The sequence below is a fragment of the Lissotriton helveticus genome, chromosome 7 (genome assembly GCF_964261635.1).
Source record: "Lissotriton helveticus chromosome 7, aLisHel1.1, whole genome shotgun sequence".
Classification (NCBI taxonomy): domain Eukaryota; kingdom Metazoa; phylum Chordata; class Amphibia; order Caudata; family Salamandridae; genus Lissotriton; species Lissotriton helveticus.
Genome location: NC_136068.1, coordinates 67,435,022 through 67,449,584, shown reverse-complemented (window position 1 = coordinate 67,449,584; position 14,563 = coordinate 67,435,022).

Below are 14,563 nucleotides of genomic sequence, written 5' to 3'. Positions count from 1 at the left end.
AGACAGCGCAGAGGGCAGCAGCGCCGGTTCTCCCACTGCGGGACATGCACAACATGGGCAGAGGTGGGCCGGACAGGCAAAGAGAGGGGCGAGGAAGATGGTAAATTCACCCGGTGTGTGGTGATGTTACTGGTGGACTGGTGGTGCCTGCGCCGGTGACTGGAGAGGGGTGGAGGTCGGGAGGAGGACTCGTGAGGTGAGTCACACTCGTCGTCATGTGTCACTGCAGCTGCCGGCCGCTGCCGCCCACCCAGGCTACACCACAGCCAACTTGCGGCAGCGCCCAGGCCCAGCCCTAGCCCTTGAAGAGCAGCACAAGACACGGTGACGGCATGATGCACTGACTGACTCAGCAAGCAAAGGTAGGCGAGCTGAAGCCGACACCAGCCTCTGCCCCCAGGCCACGCCAGGTCCAGCGGCCCAGCAGCCCGATCCTTATTTATTTTATTTATGCGTTTTTATATAGCGCAGACTTTACCCGAAGGCGTCAGAACGCTTCACAATAGAAACAGTAATGATACATGAGGAGAAAATGAAACAAAGTTCAAAAGCAGGCTATTGTTAAGACCAAGAATAAGCCCAGGCAAGAATCGGACGCAGCCAAAGAATCGGGCGGTCCTATAAATCACAGTCACTAGATCCAAGCACACACCTTCAATAATCTGGCACATTGAAGGCACAGGGACTGACCACGGGCAAGATTAACCCATAAAACAAAAATGTGTGATGGGCATCCTGGCAAAAGTGAACCAGTTTAAAAAAAAAAAATGAGAAGTCGGTATTGAGCAGACCACACATAAGTAGATGGTGCGAACCAGTTGGCTGTTGTCTGGCAGCTAGCTGCACGTTTAAATAATTCACCTGCCACCATTTGCAGGACAAACAAAACATATTAGTATTTATATGGGAAATAAGTCATACAATCTACACCATATCACTCTGCACTGCTACAAGTTAAACACTTGTGGTCATTGACTATGTCTTTTGACTTCCATTACAAAGGCCTAGCGCACAAGGCCTATATTTACTCAGCACAGCAACTGAAGCTAACTTTGGAAGCTCCTAATTCCAGGGACACCCCTCTCCATCTGTTCTCAGAGACGGTGCTCCGTCTGGCAAAGCAACTATGTGTCAATGCCCCCAGACTCTGACGTGCACGTGAAAGTATTTCACACATGGGGGCCTATTAGGATGGCGGACGGACTTGCGTCCTTCCGCCACCCCCGAGGTGGAGGGACCGTCCACAAGGGCAGCGGCGTTCCCTCCATGCCAATTAGGAGGTGACCGCCACCCTGGCGGTCACATCCTGTATCTTTAACATTGCGGCGGTTGCTGCTTAAAGCAGCACCCACCGCAATGTTAAAAATGCATGCATTGCATTTGCATGCACAAAGCGGCAGGCACCACGCGGCGCCTGCCGCTTTGTGCATGCAAATGCAGGGGGGTACCATAGGTACCCCCCATGTGCACCCCCACCCCCCCTTCACCCTGGGGGCCCACAAGGGCCCCCCAGAAGCAAAGGTCCACATGCTTTTCCACGGCGGAAAAACCGCCGCAGAAAAGCATGTTTACACATGCTTCCTAATTTGGCTGGCGGTGTCTTGCAGACACCGCCAGCCAAATAGCAGGCTACACCCCGCGGATCAGCGGCGGACTGATCCTACCGCCATCCTGATCTGGCGGGTGGTGTTCACAGGGACCGCGGCGGTGAATCCGCATCCTCCGGGCCGGTGGTGGCTTCCACCGGCCCGGAGGATGCGGATTCACTGCCATCCTAATCGACCCCCTTGATTGGGCACTTGCATGCTGGTATTTTTAGTCTCCCTATTTGGCCAAAGTACTTCAAGACCCACAAACACTTTGTGCAAGCAAACAAAGAATAATGGTAGAATAGTAATTTATCCTCTCCTATAATATTTAGGGAACTTATTTGCCTCTCTTTCGAGTTTCAAGGGAGGCTCAGAAATACAGGCACTTTCAGGAGGCAAAAGCAGACGTTAAGTTACATGAGGCAAAAGCGACAATTGTGAGCGAAAAAAATACATGAGCTAGCGAACACTGCATTACAGGAGGAAAAAGTGACAAGTGTGCAGGTTACAAGAGAAAACAAAGTACAATTAGAGGTATAATACTGCAACATATGCTAGACACTCAGACACAAGAACAAACGTTACGTTTTAGCCCTCGGCAGAAGGCTATAATATATGGTCACACAGCGGGGTTGCATGAACCAAAAGTAATTGATAATCATTGAAACATTTGAAGGGCTAGCACATTGTAATATATTTGCCCTTTTGCAAACCTTTTTAGGTCTCGGCTAAGCGCCCGGAAGCGCGTTCTCGCCGAGAACCTATTGTCGCTGGGTCTGCTTCCCAGGAGACAATCCTGGCCGCGCGCATCGCCTTGGAGGCAATTTGAAAAAGGCACGCGCCGCGCTCGCTGTGGCTGTCTCCTGGGAAGCGCAAACATACACAGGCACACCTCCCCCTGCACGCATGCGCACACACACACGCGCGCACATACACGCACGCACACAGAGACACTCCCCCCCCATCCCCCCCGCCGTCGCGTGCGCGCACACCCCCTCCCCACCCCTCCCACCCCCCCAGGCCCACTTACCGCCAGTCCGGTGTTCTGTCGCCTCCGCGGGGCTCTCCCTCAGGCATGGGAGCCCCGTGTCACCACTGCTCCTCGGACCAGGAACTCCGTGGGCGCGGGCTTCGCGCACAAGACGGAAGTCCCGCCCCCACGCTAGGTTTCGTTTTCGAGTGCACGCGCACTTAACTTTTTAATTTTTTTTACCATGGCCAGCAGAGAAGAGAAGCACACGTCACACTATACAGTTTCGTGGTGAATACCAGGTGCGTGAGAAATTCAATTTCAATAAAGTTATGTTCGCAGTACGGTTACACCTTCACAAACAAACAGCAAATGGCGAGTCACACCTGCAGGCAACATGCGTCAGACATAGTGCACTAGATACATAACACACATGCTTTGGACACACGATCTTTCCCACTAGACACACAGCTTAGTTATCTGGCTTCACAACAGAGAGCCTTCAAGGCCAATGGCAACGCTCTTACGGACATGATTTAGACTGCACAGCTATCTCTCAGGTTAGCCAGGTTTTACCTACACCACTCCAGCTCATACGAGGCACCGTGTTCTAGTTGTGGGCTGTTACTTGAACATCAATTACATCCATAGTTCTGTAGCCTCGTTTGCTTCAATAGCATTAATGTAATTATAAAAGTTTAATTACCCTGATTAGTAGAGGGAAAATCTCAGCTGTGATATTGTGTCCTGGGTTACATGGAACCATATAGACATATAGCCGTTAGGTTTTAGAAAGGTGAGTTATAGCTCATGTTTCACGAAGGCCCATAGGGCAGGCTACAGCGTCCCACATAAGACACATAACTTGGCTTTAGACAGCAGCGCTGTCTCACAAGTTACACAAATTGTACACAGGTTTGCTTTAGACAGAGCTATCCCTCAGGTGAAACTGAACATAAAAACTTTGGTAAGAGATAGCATATCTAACAGGGACCAGGTACACTTACTGGGCCAGGTCTCAGCCGCACTACTCTCAGTTGACACCAAACTTAAAAGCTCATTCTTCAGACAGCAGAATTAGCTTAAAGGCTTTGCTATCAGATAACAGTTATCTCTTTTGTTAAGGACGTCTAACAGCATAAAGCCTGAATCTCAGGCTAGAGCTATTCAAATGTGAAATTGGAAAATTCTAAGCACTTTGCATGATTGATTAAACCTAATATAAATAGATTAAGTAATTTGCTCAGGATCACACTGACTGTCAGCAAGAAGCTGGGAACTCCACACTTGAAACCCAGCAGCTCAGTTGCCTGTTCACTCTTTCCTCCACCTTGACCATCCAAAAATGTATAGTGCATATAGAGAGTTAACTTTGGTTACTTGGATTACTTAGTTTTAAGTCATGCAGAAAAACTGGATTTTGCATAGCACATTAAAGCTAAGCTTTCATACGATCTCATCTTTCATCCTGAATCTCATTTTTTGTTCTCCCTTCCTTTATCTCTCCTCTTTCACTCTAAACGTTATTGTCTTTCTTGCAAATTCCAACTCTGTGCTATAATAGAGAAACTGAGGTAACACGTCATACAGTCATGTACATTTGAACTAACATTACAAAATCAATGTTACGGCACTGATTTCCACATGTAACCCATAATGCAAGCCTTGCTTTTAGCAGTCATGTGCTGAGAATTCCATGCAGTATTACAGGATCCAGGAATACTGCTATGCTGTAACACTACACCACTATTATAACCTTTTGAGTCAAAAGTGGATGACTGGGCAACTTCTAATAGGGGCCGGAGTCTGCCACATTCCCCTAAAAGAGGCACATTCCTTACCCTACTGACGTCCCATTTCCAGAAACCTATTGAGCCTCCTATGGATATCTCTGGCCCATTTGGAAGTTATCTCGGACCACGAAAAGCGTTGTGGTGCCATGCTAATGGGCGATTGTACACTACATACATGGTGAATAACAATGACAACAGCTCAGTTATTTTTGCATGGTCCTTAAGGATGCATTTATCATCAAATCATATAGCAGTCTTTTTAGGTCAAGTCTGGGCAGTGCATGCACTGCTTTGCGAGGCATGCTGTATTCAGGTATGGACTTGAAGCTCCTCCCATTTTCAGCCCATCTTTTCAATTGGCTCCTGTTACTGTCCTTTCTAAATGGTTGTTTTTTGAATCATGCCTAGGTTTAGTAGTTAGTCCCACTCTAGTACCGCCTTGTTTATGTTTGTAACCTCCCCTGAGGACTGGAACTTTTATTTGTGTTATTGCTCGGTATGTTTTATTTAGTCTGTGAACACTATTTTCTTGAATGATTTCTCCTATTCCACCTACGACAGGTTTTCCTGTAATACAGCATGGCGCCAGCTTTTATATTTTCGTAGTATTGGAGGATGTATCATATTTACAGCCTGCACCTTTTAATTGATATTTACATTTTTTGGCAGCGCTGCCCGTTTTAACTATAGTGGCTGCACTCCTTTCTTTCTTTACTTTGCCAGCGCGTTCTACTTTAACTATAGCGGCTGCGCTCCTTCCTTAACTTACGTTGTCAGCGTGGGCCGCTTTGACAATAGCGGTCCCACTTCTTTTTAGGTCGAGGCTACCGTCGCACTGCAAAGCAGTCCCCAACACTGTACAGCGAGGAACTTTCCTATTGAAGAGACAGTGCTCGCGCGCACGCATCTGTGTCGGAACATTTGGGGTAATCTGCAGAGCCGCTGTTGTTGACAGTGTCGCACAGCTTTCTGCCGGCTTTCATTGCCTTTCCTTTGTTGTACCGTAGAAATGACGGGCGCATGTGAGATATCGTCAGGCCGCCACAGCTTCCCCTGCTGCGATATGCACAGAAGGCTCTGTGTGTGTGTGTTTGTGTGCGCGTGGGTGGCTCTGTCTGTGTGCGCGTGGGTGGCTCTGTCTGTCTGTGTGCGCGTGGGTGGCTCTGTCTGTGTGCGCGTGGGTGGCTCTGTCTGTGTGCGCGTGGGTGGCTCTGTCTGTGCGCGTGGGTGGCTCTGTCTGTGTGTGCGTGGGTTGCTCTGTCTGTCTGTCTGTGTGTGCGTGGGTGGCTCTGTCTGTCTATGTGTGCGTGGGTGGCTCTGTCTGTGTCTGTGTGTGCGTGGGTGGCTCTGTCTGTGTGTGCATGGGTGGCTCTGTCTGTCTGTGTGCGTGGGTGGCTCTGTCTGTCTGTGTGCGTGGGTGTATCTGTCTGTGTGTGCGTGGGTGGCTCTGTCTGTGTGTAGGTGGCTCTGTGTGGGTGGCTCTATGTGAATGACTCTGTGTGAGCGGCTCTGTATGTGTGTGTGTGTGGCTTTGTGTGGGCGGCTCTGTATGTGTGTGTGGGTGGCTTTGTGTGGGCGGCTCTGTGTGGGTGCAAATGCAATAGGTCTCGCATTTGCGAGCGATTAAGCTATTGGCATTGTAAATGACAATGTCATTTATTTATGTTTTCAAAACAAAAACATAAATAAAAATAATGTCATGAGCAATGCCAATGGCTCTAACTTTAACAATGCCGAGACCATTGCATTGTAAATGCTTGTTCTTTCTACTCATTGTAAGGACACTTATGTTTTGTATGGATAAGCACCAACAGAACGTTAATAGAAACCTTCATCAGAACGTTTTTCACACTAGCATTTTTAGCAATGCTCGTTAAATTCTGTGTGATTAATGTACAATTTATAGGAGTTATGGTTGACCCCTACTCAAACTATCAGCTACATCAGATTTTAAAGTAAGAGTGCCTGCCAAATATTAGGATAGGTTATACTTGTATATTAACACTCGCCAATGTGGGACTTTAAAAGTTAACCACCCTGTGTATTAATGAGGGATGTATGACATTACAGTTTTTACAACGCATACCATTACAACGCATAGCGCTTTGGGGTGCTGGATAGTGAATAGTTTAATTTACTATTCCAACTCCAGTCCCCGTGGATAGTAGGGAAGGTGTTGGACAGTAAATGAAATCTATTCCCTATCCTAGAGCGCCCCCCAGCGCAATGCGTTGTAATGGTTTGCGTTGTAAAAGTTGCGATGTAAAAGCACTGCGTGGTAAAAGTTGCGTTGTAAGGATGTTTCCCATTAATGAGCATGCTAGCTATATAGTAGGTAATGGGGTGTCAGCAGTGTTCGTGCGTGGATCTGTAATATTGTGGCATGCAGATGCCTCTTATGTGGGTATACAGTGATTTCATTTTGCTTCTCCTCACTCTGGGTCTCTAATATTTACCATAGCTGCCATGCAGCTTTCTACAACTTAAACTTCGGTTGGAAGTGAATGGGGGGGGGGGTGACGCTGACGCAGGAGTGATGTGATATGCAAACAATAGGAAAACGATTTGTTAATAATCTAAGGATAGCTCTCTATTTTTGATGACAAATATTTGCCTTGTTTTTATTTCTCTTCCATTATCTCCTTGTTCAGAATTTAGTGACAACAGTTATTTTTTGGCCTTTGACAATAGGTTTTTATACAATAGATAATCAACTTTTTAAAGTGACAGTACATGGTTCCGAATATGTTCGTTTTGGCTTAGCAGAGTTAGTTATTTCAGTCTAATTTGAATGCAATGGGAACCCGGGACAGTGTCTCTTACACATTTTGACCTGTCAAATTGTATTTTAACAACTATCCTGAAGAGTATGTAAGGTAAAAATGATGCAAATTAAGGATGGTACTTTTAATGATAAATCTCTAACCCCCAGATTCATCATTGTCCTCTTTTGCGAGTCCTTAATAGCGATTATTAAGGAATCGCTATTAAAGACTCGCAAAACGGGATGCATGTAGAAATCGCAATTCATTTTGCGATTTCTACTGCTTCCTTATTTGCGATTCGCTAATTGCGAATCGCAAATAAGGAATGACTTTCCCATTCATTCCTAGGCCCATAGGAATGAATGGGGAGTCATTCCTTATTTGCGATTAGCAATTAGCGAATCGCAAATAACGAAGCGATTTCAAGGGTGCCAGGGGTGTCCAAAGGACACCCTGTAGCACCCCTGAAATACAAATGTACACAGGTGTTGTGCACACACATGTCCAAAGGACATGTGTGTGTGTAACATACAACTTAGAAAAATGCACTAAAGTGCATTTTTCTAAGTTTTCGCTATTTACCACGAAGTTACACTTCGCGGTAAATAGCGGCCCCATATTGCGAATTCCCAATTTTTAAAAGGTTCATGAATAGCATTTAAGGAATCTCTAATTGAGATTCCTTAAATGCGATTCTTCGCAATTTAGCGAGTTCTGTAATTGCGATTTTTGCATTTGGTATGATGAATCCCAAATGCAAAAATAACGCTCGCAAAGGGCCGGATTCTCAGAATCTGGCCCTTTGCGAGCGGATTTTACTTTGATGAATCTGGCCGTTATTTTGATGCTATTGCGAAAGTGGGTTACAGTTGGCTGGACCTTGAGTACTTCTCTGCCATCTCTTAATTGGCTGGCATCTCTTCTTCTACTGCTTGCTTTCAAGCACTACTTTTTAGGTTGAGCCTAGGCAGTGCATGCTTTGCGAGGCATGCTGTATTGAAGTAGGCTCCATCCACATTTTTAATTGGCTTGTCATTATCCACTGTAAACTGTGGCTTCTCATTGGTCAAAAGGTTTAGTAGTGCCTCCTTAGTACTGCCTTGTTTTACCTGTTGCCTGCCCAAGATCAGGAAGCATGCATACCGAACCGGCACCTCCTCACCACTTATTGTCAGCCAATAGCAACCCCATGCCCAGCATACACAGGGAACTACACTGCTATGGCACAGCACTACCAACTGCCTGCCTTCCTGCCCCTACACTGTTACCTCGCGGTGCAGCCACAGGACAGTGGCTACATTGCCCGTGTCTGCCCGCCAACACGTTGTTCCTGCCATGGAGGTTTCCCACAGCCGGGTGCAGTTAATAAATTCAGGGACCCAAAGATATGTGCCATCGCGGAATAAGAACGGACGTGGTACAGGTAGGCTTTTTATTTATTTATTTATTAGTTTTCACTTTTATGTAGCGCAAACTTTACCCGCAGGTATCAGAGCGCTTTAAATCAGCATGCTTATAACAAGCAAGACTAGCACTCTATATTACTGGCAACTTTGCTTAGCATAAGCAACAGCACCATTCACAAACAATGTTTATATACCAATTGCAAATAAAAAAAAAAAATTATGCAAAGCATTGTCATTTACAATGCCAGTAACTCAAACTTTAATGCTGCGAGACCTATTGCATTGTAAATGCTTGTTTCTTTTCATAATAACTTGTCAAAAAACATTCAGAAAGGACATCCACTTTAGAGCCTTCATGGCATTTTTCATGTAGTTCCCATTTTAATCTCATAAAATCCTTTGCTCCTCAATATAGAAAAAACAGCTTGGCATGTTTATATCCCTTTAGTTAAAGTAGTCCTTTGCCTGGATTGGTGTAAATCGGTGCATTAGTTTTCAAACACACTCTGAACCCGCAATCTCCTGTGGGGGCCTAAAATGTGCTCTTCGACATTGAAATAAATATTAAGAAATTATTTATTGTGGGATTCATAAATTGGACCTAAGTGATAGAATTTCGAAATCTTCCAATACAATTGAAATGAAGAGTTTCAAGTGCTCTAATACGGCCACAAGAGGGCGTTGGGCACATGCAGAGGATTGAGAGCAGGGCATGGCCACAGTCCAGTACTTACTGAAAACCCCTAGTGCGATGCCATACAGAAGGCAAGGGGAGGGGCAAGTTATCGTTCCAGTAGCAATGCCAAAGGTGATATCATAAATGATGTAATAATACATGTTGTCACTTATGATATGATCTTTGATGTCATGTAAATGTAAAATGTAAATGTAGTATACTTGTAAAGCGCACAGCTGCCCCAGCAACGGGGCGTCCCGGCGCTGTATAACTCTGGGGAACCCGTCCTGGCTTTCCCTGTGGGATGGTCCCTTGCTGGGAGTCCCCAAGGTGGAGCCAGGCATCCCCGGAATTGGTGGGGCCGTTGTGGAGATTAGGCAAGCTAATGCCCAGAGTTGCCGAGTGGAACCCCTGATTAGAGTAAGCACCGAAGCGAGAATTATCGAGTCCGCTGACCAAGGTCCACGACCCTGCCGCGTTGGGAATTGAACCCTGGTCCCAGGCTGACTTCTGCTCTCGGGCCTGCCTCCTCTAACCAGTGAGTCACACTACTCCACATGTGTGATGTCATGTGTGATGTCATTCTAAATGCAGGAGGTAGGCTTAAGTTATGGTTTGCAACATGACCATAACTGGTAAATTTCAATGGTTTTCTGCGTTTGAGCAAAAACATAGCTCAGCTTTTAAATGTGTTTTTAATTAGTGTATTTCAAAGTTTTTAACAGAGTTTTAAATTTAAAATCTGTACATAAATAGTGTGATGAGTCAAAAGATACATTTCAGAATCATTTGTTTATTTCCTCTTTCGCACCATTTCACCTTTCTTCACTTAGTAAGCTGCATCCATAAAATTCTGAGTTGGTGATGGTGTGTGTACACTGGTGCCTATATTGGATGTCCACAAACTCACTGCACCTTTGCCTCTATTGGAGTGTTTATATGCCTGAGTCTAGCCCTGAAAGTGAATTGGAGTGAGTGGTGATGTGCATAAATGTGTGCCAATATTGGATGGCAACTGCCTCCATGCACTTTTGCCTTTATTAGAATTAGAATTAGAATTAGATGTGGATTTGTAGAGCGCGAATTGCTGCCCGGAGGCGTCCAAGCGCTAAAAAATAACCAGAAACCATCAGAGGGCTGTAAAGGAGGTTAGCTGAAGTTAAAGGGGTAAGTTAAAAAGGAAGGTCTTGAGCTGCTTGCGAAACACAGACAGATTGGGATTGGCTCTGAGGTGCAGTGGAAGGGTATTCCAGGTCTTGGAGGCATTGTGGGCGAACGTCCTGCCGCTAGATCTGGATCTTTTTATTCTAGGAGCCACTGCTAGAAAGGTCTGGCTGGAGCGAAGACTTCTGTTGAGAGTGTAGTGAGTGACTAGGTCGCGGGTAATGCTAGGGCCTGTGTCCCAGAAAGCCTGATGGGCTATACACATTGCCTTAAAAAGAATTCTCTGACGAACCGGTAGCCAGTGAAGGCTGACCAGTCCGGCCCTCACTGATTGTCTGCGAGGGATCTCAAGCAGTAAGCGGGCTGCGCAGTTCTGCACTGTCTGCAGCCTACTCTGGGGCGCCGAGATAGAGCACATTATTAAAATCAAGGCGTGATTGTATTAGCCCCTGTATAGCCACCTGTTTGGCTTCCATGGGAAGGAGGGGGAAGATTTTCTTTAACATCCGCATGATGCCAAAACAGGTGGCTGAAAGTTTTGAGGCCTGAACGTTGAAAGATATGGATCTATCCAACCAGACTCCGAGACTCTTGATATTGTCTTTAGGAGTTGGAGGGAGACCCAGACACGAAGGCCACAAAGAGGCGGGGAGGCAGAGATCTGGGGGGCCTAAGAGCATCAGCTCAGTTTTGTCCCCATTCAACTTGAGGGATGATGAAGACATCCAAGTCTTCACCTCTTCTAGGCATTCTCTGAGCCCACCTGGCGCAGGCCGGTTGGCTTCCTGCGCCAGTGAGACCACCAGCTGCGTGTCGTCCGCATAAGAGATGATCTTAACCCCGAATGGACGGACGACCTCAGCCAGTGGCCTCATATACAAGTTGAAAAGTGCGGGGCTCAGAGAGGAGCCCTGAGGGACTCCGCACTTCAGAGGCCTGCTGGAGGACACGGACTCACCCTCAAAGACTCTAAAAGATCTGTCCTCTAAAAAGGACTTAAACCACGACCAGGCTTTATCCTTAATCCCGGCACAGGACATACGGTGCAATAAGGTGTCGTGGCTAACCGTATCAAACGCCGCGCTTAGGTCAAGGAGGATCACTGCCACTGATCCTCCTTAATCCACGGTGACCATGAGGAGAGCGGTCTCGGTCCCGTGTTTCGGTCTGAAACCCGTCTGGGTGGGGTCGAGTAAGTGATGATCTTCCAAAAAGTTTACTAGCTGTTGATTTATGTATTTTTCCAAGATCTTACTTTATTAGAGTGTCTATATCCCTGAGTGTATCAGTGTGAGTGGCGGTGTGCCTAAACTTGTCCTTGTGTTAGATGCCCACTTTGCCTCCGTCATAGGGGTCCATCCAGCATTCCTACCATTGTGGCGGGCGGTGCACTCAACACCGCCCGCCACAATGTCAGGAAGGCATGCTGTGCACTTCCATGCACAGCATGGCAGACACCGCGCGGTGCCTGCCATGCTGTGCATGGAACTGCTGGGGGGTACCATAGGTACCCCCCATGTGCACCCCCCATGCCCCCTGAGTCCATGGGGGCCCGCATTGGGCCCCCACAGCAGACTCCGCATGCCTTTCCGTGGCAGCATTGCCGCCACGGAAAGGCGTCTGTAAATGTCCATCCTAATATGGCTGGCGGTGTCTGATAGACAACGCCAGCCATATGAACCCTCTTCCGCAACGGTCGCAAGGCGACCGGGGCGGAAAAGAGGCGGACGGTCTTTCCGTCCGCCGCGGACCCCCCAGCCATCCTAATATGGCAGGGGTCATTCCGGGTAGGAAGGCGGGCCAGCGGTGACTATCCGCCATCCTAATGGGGGCCTTAGTGTTGGTATCCCTGAATCAAGCCCTAAGGTTGTATCAAACTGAAAAGCGGTGTGTGTACACATTTTCCTATGTTGGAGGCCACTGGCTCAATGCACCTCTTTCTCTGTGGGAGTATTCATTTCCCTCAGTCTAGAACTGAGTACATATCAGACTGAGTGGTGGTGTGCGTAAGCTTGTGCCTTCATTAGAGTGTTCATATCCCTGAGTGTAGCTTTGAGTGCATATTTGTGTGAGTTGCGGTGTGCATGAACGTGTGCTTGTATTAGACAGCTACTGACTCACTGCACCTTTGCCTACACCAGAGCGTTTACATCCCTAAGTCTAGACATGAGCAGTGCTTTAAATGGGTCGGTACTCACCAGTACTGAGTACCAGCACTTGATAATAGTACTGTTGATGGCTTGGCGCATTTGGGGGTTTAGCTATTGATCTGCATGTATGGGAAGTTTGAGACCCCTATCCAGACCAATGCAAGGACAAAATGAATACTCAATAGAAGTGATTTGTATCAGCATGTCCCACTCAGCCAATTTCTTCCCATTCAAAGCACTAGCCCTGAGTGTGCACTAGAGTGAGGGGTGGGGTGCATACAAGTCTGCCTGTGTTGGACACCTACTGCCTCACTGCATTTTTGCCTCTGTCCGAGTGGTCACATCCCTGAGTCTAGCCCTGAGCGGGTATCAGAATGAGTGGTGGCCCCTCCTAATCTATCTGCCAGTGGTTTGAAATATGGGGTTTCATTTGGACAAAGAGCTTACTCTGGTCTCTTCATTAAACATAAACCACAGGGCCTGCTCTGGGCTATTTGAAGGATGCTGTCATCACTGCTAGGATCTATGCAGGGGATGCTAAGTAACATAAAGTTATGATTTACTCAATGCTTAAGAAACTCTCTATAGTTGGGTCTTCCTGAATGTTCTATTCATAATTTCCCAGTAGTGCAGATTGCTGCCTCATACTTGTTACTGGCACTTGAATTTGAAGTCCATATGGCATACCAAGCTGTACTGACTCTGATACAAAGATGTATAGTTGAAAATCTAATTTTTCACTAGCAAGCAACCCATCACTAACAAAAACTATAACTAGCACACACCACATACACCATACAATACTAAAGTCTAAAGTTTGAGGCTGAGCGCACAGTGTAGCAGTATAAACTCCAGAGTATGTGCTCTGTGTCTGTTGTCCAAAACATCTTGATAATGGTACCACACATCTTTCTTTAATCTGCATATCTCATAGTCCTGTGTGGAACCAGCATAGCCCTGACTGATGTTTATTTTAGGCCGTAAGTGCATCCTCAATAAACCATCCTCTTATTAAGCCTTTGCACATCAATACCAAAAGGATGGTCCTTGTCTTCCATCATCCACATTTCTTCTCTCAAGAATGTATTTTTTTTTTCAGGCACCTAGTACCATCAAGATGGGGTGCAAGCTGGACCCAACGAAGAAGGAGAAAAATGGTCCTGGGCAGAAAGCCTACAAGCAGAAGGGAGCAAAGACTTGAGTGGCTATTTCCCAACCACTGTGTAAGTGATTCACAGTACCTCCTACAGTCCTGAACCACCAGGACACCTGAGTTTAATCCCAAATTGTGACATTCTTAGTTTTGTTTGCTTCCACTATGTTCAATACCCTTGTACAGTAGTGCAATTCAGGTTGTGTGTTATATTTCTATTTATGTTTTCAATAATGCAAATATTTAATGTGCTTCCCATGACAGATAGGAAAAGTGGGAGTACCTCAAAGCTGTTGTGTGTGGGTCACCTTTGCAGCCTCTGCTGAGCAGGTTACATGCTCATGTAGTTGTGCACAAAAATAAACCTGGTTGGGTTCTCTGCGTGCATTTAACAGGTTGCAGCTCCATCTGATTCTTTTTTTTTAATCACTCCCGCTTATTGGACTTGCCACATCGGCTTACTCCAAATCTCACATTTTAGTCAACATACACCACACAGTACAAATATGGACCCATGAGATGTACATAGTTAGTGATATGCTCTCATTTTTTATTGAAAGAATTTTAATGCAGTAAGAAAAAAAGTAGAACAAAGACATTAAAAACCATCAAACCATCAAGCTAATCCAGAAGCAATTCAAGGTACAAAACATAAAAAGGAAACCACCACCAACAGACAAGTAAATGAAGAAAGGACAATGTTGGATCCTTTCCCTCTTATTCAATAAACCATGTCCACATTTTAATATTTGCATTTTTTCATAGCACACGCCTGGCCCAAGGGTGTTAGAACAATTTATAAGATTGAGCTTGTAGTACCCATTTTTGCAGCACAGGAAAATTGGCTGATTTGCTGAGAATTACAGGATGTTGAATAGAAGTTAGTGTTCTAGCATA